The sequence below is a fragment of the Bidens hawaiensis genome, unplaced genomic scaffold (genome assembly GCF_021521415.1).
Source record: "Bidens hawaiensis isolate Kalapana, Puna unplaced genomic scaffold, B.hawaiensis_p1.1 tig00002866_1, whole genome shotgun sequence".
Classification (NCBI taxonomy): Eukaryota; Viridiplantae; Streptophyta; class Magnoliopsida; order Asterales; family Asteraceae; genus Bidens; species Bidens hawaiensis.
Window position 1 is genome coordinate 1,983,995 of NW_027491154.1, and position 12,922 is coordinate 1,996,916.

The 12,922-nt window shown below is 35.7% G+C and overlaps 1 non-coding gene and 1 pseudogene across 1 annotated transcript; one reads left to right on the forward strand and one right to left on the reverse strand.

Annotated features, from left to right (window-relative positions):
- Positions 1-2,402: 2,402 nt before the first annotated feature.
- Positions 2,403-3,653, reverse strand: LOC143621474 (two-pore potassium channel 1-like; annotated as a pseudogene).
- A 7,618-nt stretch (positions 3,654-11,271) lies between these two features.
- LOC143621563 (U2 spliceosomal RNA) lies at positions 11,272-11,476 on the forward strand. Its single transcript, XR_013151558.1, has one exon. It is a non-coding gene; the product is annotated as a U2 spliceosomal RNA (small nuclear RNA).
- The last annotated feature ends 1,446 nt before the right edge of the window (positions 11,477-12,922 follow it).

Here is a 12,922-nt window from a genome sequence, read left to right on the forward strand (position 1 = left end):
CTCTAATCTCTAATCTCATTTATCATAGCTATCCACGGGTAATTGGTCAAAACAATTTTTGCAAATGTTGTATATATAAAAATCAAATTTGTAAATTTGATATTTTAGACTTCTTATTGTTTATACTATATATTTTATCTACTTTTTTTACCTATAATTTCGATCATTTCTTTTAGATAATGGATCTATTTATTATTATTATTTGACAAATCCCGTGTAATATACGGGTTCAAAAGCTAGTAAATTTAATATACAGATTATAACCATAAAGTGTAAATTTTAGTGTATATAAATTTAATATGCAGATTATAACCATAAAGTGTAGTATATAAATTTAATATACATATTATAACCATAAAGTGTAAATTTTAGTTTATATAGATTATAACCAAAAAGTGGCTCAGAACCAACTAAACTAAAAAAAACTACACACATGTGCCTTTTGTGTTTGTGTACCGCAACTTAATAACAAATTAGATAATGTACAAGAAAAGGATAACACTCAAACAAATATGAATAAACTAAAGGCATTCTTAACATACATAAACGAGCTGAGCCTGATATTTATATAATTTTTATTTAATGTTTTAAGTATATATTTACGGAATGATAATATAAATTATGATAAACATAACTAAATCATAAACGAGCCAGATTCGAGGTTTTCCAAGTTAAACGAGCCTGGGCTCAACCCGAACCTAAAAATAAGCTTGTTTAACAAATAAGGCTGATATTTATATAATCTTTGTTTAATGTTTTAAGTATATATTTATAGAATAATGATTATTTGGTAAAAATTATGATAAAAATAACTAAATGTGTAAACGAGCCAAGTCAACTTGTTTAACTTACGAGAGCTTGAGCTCGGCTTGTTTCGAGCTCTGTTTTAAAGCTCGAGCTTTTTAGTTTGTATGATTTGGATATTTTGATGATGAGATTTTGGTTTGGTATATAGGTCTTATGGGCTGAGGATTGGACTCACCAACTTGATCCGTACACGTTGAGTTCCTTAAGAGGAATTGCTAATGCACATTGAGCCAAATACGTTTACCTGTCGGTGTTTGACTGTTTTCAGTTAACTTTAACTTTTTTGGGTTAAATATGGAAAAATAAATATCGTTGTGGGGGATATGATTGTTTGGACGAGCATATTTCACAACTTTATGTGGCTATATGCTTGTCTTGTACTAACAATATTTTTTTCACTAACAGGTTGTTGATATCACTTTTTGTTGAGTTGGTTTGGTTTCTAATGAACTTATTTTGTAATGCTAATGACTTTATTTTATAACCGGTTTTACATATAATTATGTATTAGTTTAAACATGATTTGAACTCGTTATAGACTTATGTATTAGATGTATATGTGTTTATAAAATTTCAGTTTTTATAATGCAACCAACCTGAGCAAGCTTGGTTTAAAACTAACCCAAGCTCGAACTTAGATTTTAAGCTTGATTAAAAACAAGCCAAGTTTGTGGTTTCAAATTTTAAGCTTGGTATTATATCGAAGAAAGTGCTAGAAAAACTGTGTCGTGAGACTTATGTATTAGATGTATATGTGTTTATAAAATTTCAGTTTTTATAATGCAACCAACCCGAGCAAGCTTGGTTTAAAACTAACCCAAGCTCGAACTTAGATTTTAAGCTTGATTAAAAACAAGCCAAGTTTGTGGTTTCAAATTTTAAGCTTGGTATTATATCGAAGAAAGTGCTAGAAAAACTGTGTCGTGAGTTTTTGTTGTTGCCGCATCATGAGGGTCTTCTGCTAGTGAATACAAAAGCAAATAAAGAACATCTTTCTATTTTGCTACAACTTTCTAACAATCTAAGAAAAGTATAATACTGTAGACAACACAAAAATTGTATTTATATTGTTTTCCAACAAAAAAAAATAAAATAAATATAATTAATAAATGTATTTTTTGTTGGAATTTTGTTGAAGAGTTAGTAACAAATTTTCATTGAAAATTGTATTATTAATATGTTACTATTTTGTTGCCATACTATAGCGAAATTATGGCTAGTTTTTCTTTTTCTTTTTTGGAATTTTTAATATATGTTGGAAGGGCCGGCTCAACGAATATGGAGGCCTAAATCGAAACACGATTTTCATGACAACTGTTAATAAAATAAAATCTGTTTATTACAATTTTTGAACTAATAAGTTATACTTTAGTAACAACCAAGTTTACCACAACACCAATACATTACTTTGAGTTTACTTTATTCATTATAATATATCTATATATAATGTTTTTTTAGACTTGGGGGGCCTTAATTAAGCGTAGGCCTAAAGTCATAGCTTGTTTTCGCTGTCCCATAAGCCACCATTGTGTTGGAATTACATGTTGTTGGGAATTTTAATAGGAAAATGAGTTGTTTTCTAGTAGTGACTATACTTACACGACAACTCCATCACCGTCAAAACCAGTTGCCTTGAGGTCATAAACAACTGTGTTTCTTTTAAGAACCCATTTAACCAACAATCTTTGCTTTCTGTCGGTGTAAAACAAAGCGAAAGTAAACAATAACCGCATTACATAAACCATACCCAATAATATTTAAAACAATGCAAACAGCACAATAAAACGCATGAATGAAATCCAAATCTTCATCCACAAGTAACTGACTCGTTCCTGCAGTCATAAGTGCTTGAAGCAAGACCACCCACATTATACACTTTTTCTTCACCGCATTGGTTTTTGATATTTAAGGATTTGTGCGTCACAGATGGTTTTGTTTAGATGCAATGCCTTTTCTAGTATATTAATTAGCTTGGTTACTTTACCTAAAACCAACCCGAGAGTTAACATGCCTGAGACCACAAACAGACAGGGTCGGCTCAACCTTATTACCTTACTAGAGACCTAAAGAGAAACTTAATATCGAGGCCTTTTTAGAATTTCATTGTTATAAACCCACTTGGTTTATTTGGATTTTGGAACTGATGACAATAAACTAAAATCCTTGGTTAGCAGAGTAGAAAAATACAAGTTAATATTGGCCTTTATTTCAAAAACACTTTTTACTATATAGTAAGAAGGTAAAGACTTTTATTCTATGGATTTTAACCACACAACGTAAAATAATTAAATCTATATATAGCATACCTCAAACAGCAAGTGTATGTTTGCCTTAATTAACCCAAGTGACTTGGTTGCACCAACTCTCAAAGAGAGAACAGAAATATATAATATATAGTTAACTAAGAAAAAGTTGCCCTGCTTTAATCAATATTTTATTCAGAGGTATAAAACCATCGCGAGTTGGCCACAGTGAGAGTGCTAGCCGGAACAAGGTCTTCGTACCCGACAAATGTCATGGTTAAACGGTGGTGAAGTAAGGTGCATCGAGTATGCTGCTTGTTTTCTTTCTTGAAATCTGGTGTAGGGTTAGATGAAAACAAAGTGTGCCTGCATTAAATATGCACACAATATGACACCTACTTTCCAAGAATTCGGGTAAAAATGATCAAAAACAAACGTGGGCCATTGTTTAGCTGCTTTGGGATTTTGGTCATAGTAAGTGAACGAATCCGCCAGCGGGGCACTTTTAATTCTCCGGAATCTTTTTCTCTTGCTGGAAGCTATTTGATCATCGGTTACACGCAGGTGCGTTGGTGAAGCTTGTTTCAGGCCATTAATTGTCATGACAAGAAACTAGTGAGCAATAATAGGGAAACTTTATTTACTTTTGAAAAAAAACATGTAACGTTATTTTTTGGCCCCTAAAACATCTTTAGTCATAGGTCTAGCAGGGCTTCTAATATGACTTCATCTGGAGTGAATGGGACCTGTATTCATTATTTCATTGTGATAATGTGATTGTTTTGTTTCTTGCATTTTATTATGCTAAAGAGATATACAACTATCTTTAATCACGTAACACGTTTCCATTCGTTTTGTATCATGTTTATTTAAGAAAAAATTGATATAACTCATCAAGACGAAAAATGCATACGATGAATTTGGATTAAATAACTCTCACTCTAAAACCAGAAAAATAAATATAACTCTAAATTTGATTACAAATTTATAACCATAATCATAACTTTGATAAGGTTATATATATATACAATGACTCGGTAGAAATAGAGATGAACTCAATCTCTTAATTGAAATAACAAACAAAACCCACATATTTATCTATGTGATTCATTGTCATAAATTAAATACAACTCATTTACTATGTCTCTAATCAATTCAATTAAATAACTAAATTTCATAACTCAAAACTGACCCACTCGACCTAACCCAACTTGACATATTCTTGTGTCCGAAAGGGAATTACGTGCTACACTTATAAGGTGTTTCACTTTAACATGGTGTGTTATTGATGGAATCAAAACCTATTTTTTATCAAAAGATTATGGTATAAATTTTATTGGTAGAAAAATGAATAATAATAGTGAATTATATCTATTGAAAAGACGTGAGAAGTCGAGTAGCTTTCCGAAGCTAAAGTTAAAAACATATGAGCATCCGAATAGCAAGTTTTTGGAGGGTGTTTTTGCATGCCAAGTGATACTTGACCAACCAGTAGTCACATTTATCTTTTTTTCCCTACTCACATCTCCTTAGACAATGTGTAGTGGGGCGGCAATGGGGGGGAGTAGGGAGGGATATTTGTCGCTGTTCAGTTTTTGAAAATATTCTTATTTTATAATGATTTAGTTGTTGAACGATCAAAATTTTTTAGAAAAAAATAAAACAATATATACACACATATACCCTTTTCTTCTCCAACTTCATCTCCAACATTTTCAATATTTCATACAAAAATACCACATCTCTTCTTCAAAAAAACCTATAAAAATGAATCCTAGAAACAACCCGAACTATCCATTCCCCCCTTTCGGACAACACCATGCTCCGCAAATCCAACCGGACCAACCGAGCCTAAAACTTTCCATGGCTCAGTTTCGGCCAACACCCTACTCCGCAAAACCAACAAACCAACCTCCTGAACATCGGAAACCAACTAAACCTAAACAATCCATTTCCTTTTCCCGACCCGAACTTAAACATGTACGCCAACTTCCTCAACCCCCAAAATCCCATGCCAATGTTCGAGTTTAGTCAACTGGGGTCGGAGCCGGAGACTAATCAATCGACACAGGCATCCGGTTCAACCCCAAAGGCGTCCCGCAAACACAAAAGGAAGGAACCGGGGGAGCTGACGGCGCCACGTGAGTACTTAGCGTGGACGCAGGAGGAGGAAGTAGCTCTCACACGAGCTTGGATCGCTATTTATTTAAATTTATTTAGTATTTATTTAAAATTAATATTAATTGTAAAAATAATTTTAATTGTAGCAAACTTTCAAGCTGCTGTAACGGGCAAACCGGTTGAACGACAGGGTAAAGAAGCGGTGCAAGCTAGAGGTGGTCAAAAAAACCGGTCCGGGAACCGGTTTGCCGGTTTAAACCGGAAACCGGTTTTTTTAAAAACCGGTTTTTTTAAAACCGGTTTGACCGGTTTACAAACCGCCGGTTTGTATTTCGGTTACACTTTTTAGAGCCCAAACCGGTTAACAAACCGGTTAACAAACCGGTTATAAAAAAAACCGGTTTTTTTAAATAACCGGTTACTAAAAAACCGGTTAACCGGTTTTTTTATAAACCGGTTTATGACCGTTATATAAAAACCGGTTAACCGGTTTTTGAGTAACCGGTTAACCGGTTAAAACCGGTTTATTTCCGTTGTGAAACGGCTATATAGCCGTTTTTTTTGGTTTTTGACCCTTTTTTTTTTTTTTACCATTTTACCCCCACAAACATCTATATATAGTTTAGGTTGGGTATTGGTTAGATCACACTCGATTATACAACTCCAAACGCTCCAAACGCTCTAAACGTTTATTTCATACGCGATTATTTTGTTATCTCACGCTCAATTATACCACATTACCACTCCATACGCTCTTATTTCGTAGTCGATTATCATGGCCTCCCAAAGTGCTGCTTCATCCGTCAACATGGGTGCCTCGAACACGGGAGAAACGGTCGTTCGGGCCATCCCCACGAAACGAAACCAAGATGTTTGGCAACATTTCGACCTATGCGAAATGTCTAACGGTAGCCAAAAAGCTCGATGCAAACATTGTTTGAAGTTTTATGGCAAAGATGCAAACTCCACTTTAAAAGCGCATGTACAAAGGCCCTTTTGCAAGGCCTTGAAGGACGAATCGGGAAGTAGCTCGCAGCCGGAGATGACGAATCAAGGAACGGTGTTTACGTACGACCTTGAAGCGGTACGTCAACAGTTTTCAAACTTTGTGATTCAACAAACACTTCCTTTCAACCACTTCGACAACCCTCAATTCACGGAGATGATGCAAAAGTATGTTCAACCACGCTACTAACACGTAAGTCATTCGACCCTTAGAAGAGATTGTCTTAAAGCATGGAAAAACGCTAAATCCGAACTAATTTCATACTTTTCAAACTTACAAACTGGTGTAAACTTAACAACGGATGTGTGGTCGGTACCTAATGGTTCGCCCGACTCATACATTTGTGTGACGGCTCATTGGGTTGACCCCGAGTCGTGGCAAATGATGAAACGAACCGTTGCGTTTCAGTTGTTTGATTACCCGCACACGGGTAGAAATATTTTTAAACTCTTGGATAAAGTCATTCGACAATACAAGATTGAACATAAAATCTTTTCAATTTCGTTTGATAACGCGTCCAACAATACGGCCGCGGTTGGCCATTTAAAATTAAAGTATAAACCTATTTGTGATGGAGCGTTTTTTCATAGCCGATGCATTGCACATATTATCAACTTGGCCGTGCAAGATGGGTTGAACGTGATCGAAACGCAAAGAAACAATTTTATACAATCGATTGAAGCGAACCGGTTGGAGTAGCGGGCAAAATGAAGCCAACATCCAATCTTAAGCGTTAACCGACTTTCGAACTCAATGGCAACCAGAAGGGCGGCACGAAGAAACTTTGGGTTTGCCCGAAATGGAAAGGGAAACCCACCGTTCCGGTTGCTCGACGATCTGACGCATCATCCCGGGCTATAAAACGGTCGAAAACCTCGTCTTTGACAAATCCGAGCACACCCGCAACACCCTCCGATGCTCGTAACTTCCACCTCGTTGACGAAGACGAGGATAACGCGGTTAATTTAGGGGATAGAGACGTACAAGAGTACTTGGCTCGACCCCAAGGGAGAGGAAGAAAAAAGAGTGGAAAAAAATGTGGAAGGTTCTTCGTCGACACGAGCCGATGTGTGCCCACGAAGAACTGGACCGACTAAACGATATGTTCGGTCGTTTCGAAACCCAAAACGTGGAACGTACCGCTACCTTCCAAGATAGCAACGAAACCAACGAACGGCTTGCCGGCTATTTGAGTTGCAGAAAATGGGACGAGACTACGAGTTCCTCATCTCAAACGAGTTTACCGAAGATACTGCATTATTGGAAGAACGGCGAGTAAAAAAATGCGAAAATTTCCACCTGAGAAATTAGTTTTTAACTAGTTGTAGTACCCCGCGCGTTGCTGCGGGTAAGGCCAACTTTAAATTAACCTTCACCACGACATTAGTAGCTTAGCTCTTTTAGCAAACAGCAGGCTCTTCTTTTTACAGGGAGTGAGTCAGTGGGCGGTATGGAAGATTCGTCCGCTCCTCAAAGCTTAGCTTTTAGGTTCCTACCCCTATCTAGTTTGCTCTATTACCAGTTTGCCTCCTTTCTCTTAATGGAATATCTAAATACCTGAGCTCCTACTTTCCTTGTGTTCTTCATTGACAGATATATCACTCATCCGGCTCCTAAGGAAACGAGTCTTGTGTGTTTGAATATTTACATGAATGAACTTGGCAACTCATTGATAATGATAATGATAATGATAATGATGCTGCCAAGTTCTAGGTGGCTACAAATTTTATCTTTTTGAGCGAGCCTCTCTCTCAATCCACTGATCCAGCTCTCTTCACGATCTCGTAAACCTATGGCAAAACGTATAATAGAAGCAAACAATCATCAGAAACACATTAAACGTATAATAGAAGCAAAACAAACCAGTTAAAAATCATACCAAATGTTGAATTTCAAAGTAAACCCTATATGGCGACTGAGCATTAAACGAAAAGCGATAATAGAAGTTACAAACTTACCTTAATAATTCGCTGATAAGGACTTGAGATTGTCATTTGCCGCTTATTACCACTTCCGCACGCAACATCTCCACCGTAGACCGAAGCGTAGGTTGGGGCCGATCAAATCAAGAGCAGGTACCAAGACGAAGGAGATCAACGAAGAAGACCTGTACCGCCAAGGTGTGGTGTTTCTGAACGCGATGACAGATGAACCATGAAAGTGATCCGACAATGAGGTTGAAGTGGCAACTGAATTCAAAATTTAGCGGTGGTGGGACTCACACGTACTTGAGGTTACAAATTCATGAGCATAACGTACTTACCATTTATGCTCACCGACCCATGAAATTGTAGATATATAAATTTTATGGGTTTTTTTTGGTATTTCATTTTTTAGTTTTAATGTATTTTCTTTATTTAACTTAATGAGTTTTATTTGTTTAATTTAATTATAAAAAGGAAATAGAATAAAGGATGACGTGGCGATGTGATGGGGCTATCTACAAAACCATTACACCCCTAAGGTTATACGTAGTGGGGCTACAAATGTTGGCGAGAACACTTCCCCCCTAGGCGATAAAGGGGCGATAAGTGGAGGGGGAGACATGAATTTGTCGCCGGGTGGAGAGATGATGATGATGACGTGGCGATTAGTTATTATAGGGTGGGGAGATTTGTGGGCGAGAACACCACTCCCGGGCTACATGTTACCCCTTTTTGTCACGTGTCGTAAAACACCTTATTTTGCTGCTCCTCCACTACACATAGCCTAAAACAAAAATTTCTTCTTTACTGACTAGGCGTCATATGTCACTTATTCTTCCCAATTTGTAACCCACACTACCCATAGCCTTAAAAACACTAATTCTCTCACCATCTTCTCTCATCTCTCCTAGTCACTCTCACATAGTTGTTTTTAATGGTTTCTGAGAAAGAACTAATCCTCACACTCTCTCCTTCACCTTGCAACCTCTTTTATCCACATCATCATCTCTCTACTAAAAAAACATCCCTGAAAACATCTATTGTGGATGCTTTAAATGGCCAATGGCCATAATGGTACACCGCTAAAATCCACATGCAAATCGCTAATGTCACCTTTTTCTTGTTTTCAGACTTGTGAGACCACAAGTAGTCTAGCGTTTCCCACCATAAGACTCTCCCCACAACTCTATGAACACCGTCACCTCAATTTTTTATTCAAGTTTTGGACTCAAGGATTTTGTAGGAAACCCACTAAGAGCATGTTTGGGATTGAGTTTGAAAGCACCTTATTGGCTTTTTCAAAAAGCAATAAGTTAAATTGTGAATGTCAATCACAAAAATTCCTTTTATTTTAGCTTTTTGAAAGAGTTAAAAAACAGTTTTCCAAAAGCCCCAAATCCTGGCTTTTCAAAATGATATTTTGAGAAAGCCAATAAGACAATAAGCAGTTTTCAAACTCAATCCCGAACATGCTCTAAATCCTTCAATCAATCAGGTATTCAGGTTTTCCCATATATTCCAACCAATCAAATATTTAAGTTAATTTATATTTAATTTAATTTATAACGATTGAGTAATAATTGAAGGAGAGTATTCTCATTCCACCATTTTTTGCAAAACTCTTCATTGCCGACTCGTCATGTGTCACAAAACGCCTCTATGTAAAGAGTTTTGACTACACATGGTCTGAGTATTGTTGTTTTTTTCTTTACCATGATTCTTTTCTTTTTCTTATATTTTTTTTGAAAATTATTGCTACAACAAAGATAAGACCAATGATAATGAATGGACTGGTTAGGCTAATAAGCTTCAAGGGTTCAGGTTAACCTAACGCAGGTCGTAGTGTCCCTCTACGTTTGCAAAACGTAGAGAGAGGTTCATTAGTTTGTTGTTAGTCGTTATAGTTCACCGGAGATCCAAGACCGAGATGTTTGAGATCGGTTTTTGGATGGAGTTCTTGGTGAAGCAATGATATTATTGAAGTAAAAAAGAAATAAGTAAAGTGCATATTTCTCAAGGAAGAAGAGAATATCAGGAAGTATGTGTTAACTCTCCAGATCTAATGATCTTGTTTATGGCTGGATCCTCCTTTTATAGAGGGAGATGCAAGCCTTTTATCCAGTGTGTAAACTAGTTAACCTCCAGTTTGCTAGAGGGTTGACCTTTTATGGGCGGGAACCTTTTGACCGTTGGTCCATAATTATAATAATATTACTTTTTCTGAGCATGTCCCTTGTTCAGAGGGAACAGTGATGTGAACAGTGATTTGACGTTGTACTGTTGCACGTGCTTACTGTTCACGTACTTGTTTACATAAATTTGGGCGGGAAACAAAGTTTTTAACCTTAATTCCTTGGGCTACCCCCGTCATAAAAAATTCCCATTTTGTCCTCTTTGTAAACAGAGATTAAAAAAACTATATCCTCTAAATGAATTTAATTCCCCAAATGTACCTTCCTAAACACTCGTCACAAGTAAATTCGAAAGCAAGACGAGTAGAATTAGCAGCCACATAAAAGATGACGTGTGACACTAGTCTACTCATCCCTACAATTTTGATATCAAAGTTTACTCGCCCTTAAATATAGGATAGCTAATTTTGACCTATTTAATGTTTAATTTCCACTTTTTTATATTCTATGGTTACACATGTAATGTGTTCTGATTGACGTGAACTCGGTGTCTTAACTGTTGGGTTAATCTTGATGGTACGGGTCAAGCCGGTTACGGGTCATGCAGATAGAACGGGGGTCAGCTGAAGAATTGGTCCACATAGACTGAGTTATATGAGGCTAATCGTGAACGTTGCGCTAGTTGCTGAAATAGAGGAACATGTTTATTTCAGTCACGCACATTTCAAAATGGATTTGGCATGTTGGTTACGTGTCAATCAATTGTTGAAAGCTTTATGACCTTAAGGACTGTTTATCAGACATTAATCTGCACTTCATTATGTTATTAAATTCCGAGAAATTAAAAGCCAGTGGGAAAGTTTCTACATAGCCAATAGGTAAATAGTTATGAAAGGAACTGGGTATGAAATAGCAATTTCAGGCACATTTAGAAAACAATGGGAAAAAGTCTTTTATCACGATCCCACATCGGCTGTGTGAAGAATACAAATATGAAAGGTCTGACATATAAGCAGTGGCCCAAGGATATGGCAAGCATACCTTTCTTGGCCTTTTGGCTATGATCAAGTGTACTATCTGTTCTTATCAGTTTAATATCTAACATGTGAGCCATCGGCTCACTTGATATTAATCTTATTTTTTTATGAAGAAAGTCTTGTCAAAATAGCTTGCTGCTTGAGTAGTTGAGTCTTCATGTGTCGCCTTGGTCTTACACTATCACCAAGGTCTGACGCACCCCTCCAAAACATAGTTAAATTTACCTTATTTATGCTAATATCTAAAAATAATTTCGAAGTTAGTTCTTGATGTTTTCTTAAAGCAACAATGTTGAGTACTAAAGTTTAAAAATTACATATAGATTTTAAAGTTTTACTTTTATAACATTTACAAAGAATGGGTGAGCAACTTAACTGTCATAATTGTTAATTGAACCATAACCGAACCAGTTCTAATCTACAACCAACATAATCGATGGGTCCGTTTAATGAATTTTCAAAAACCGCCAAATATGGGTTAGCTCTGGTTAAAGATAATTCCAAACCCGGCAAAATCAAATAGACGTTTATTTAAACGAAAATATGTTTGTGGTTGAATTCCACCAAACATATGGTTGAATCATACCATTTTGCTGTTTCGGTTCAACGCGTGTTACTAAATTAACCTGAATCTCTTTATTGGATTACATAATGTTGTTTTTTTTAATATTTGGTATTAATATTATTGATTGTATATTTTGTTGGTTATGTCATGTCGTTTTTTTGTAATATTTGGTACCAAACTTTTGGGTTTAATTACATTGCTTTGATTACGGCTAACCAACCCATATCTGACTCGTAAAATTAATTAGCTGAAACCGCCGTAGAGGATTGGTTATGATTATGGTTATCCATTAACCGACATAGTGGCTATGGTTATGGATTTGACCAAAAACCGTCCCAAACAGACCCATGAACATCCCTATAATGCAAGATAGCTGAGGGCATTATTGTCATTATGCAAAAAAAAAAAAAAAACTCAAATTGCCATACTAATCAGAACGTGAAATTTCAAAACACAAATATGCCAAATATTTTAGTGAGAATGTGTAACGGCAATAATGCCCTTAGTTTAATTTTCACTTTTGGTTAATATTTAATGGAAGTTAAAGTTAGTACCTAAAATTGTTTCAAAGTTAAAACCTTAGTATCTATACATGTAACTTTTAAATCTTAGTACTCAACCTTGTTACTTTAGACAAACGTCAGAGACTAACTGTGTAGCTGTGTCTAATATCTATTTATTATTGAATAAATCAACTAAAACTCCACTGGCTTAAACAAATGAGTCAATTCATTATAAAAAAATGTGGGAAGAGTTAACTCAAAACTAAAATACCAGATGCTTTATTTGATGTTGAACCCATCCTCATCCTTGTCTGTAAAAGATATAACAAGCTGTTTTGGTGAAAATAAGATAAAACAACAAAGAGTAAAGAAATAAGAACAGTTTTAACTCATTCTTGTGAATATGATTAATATCAGCCCTAACATTGGATAGGAAAAGCTAAGTTTATTCATTGCATAGCTACTAATTAATTTTCTTTAGTTGTCAACTATGTGCAAAGACGCCCAAACTTTTTGATGTCATGTAGTTGACTATTGATAAAATATGTAATTACATTTTAAACATTGAAAAAAATTTGTAATT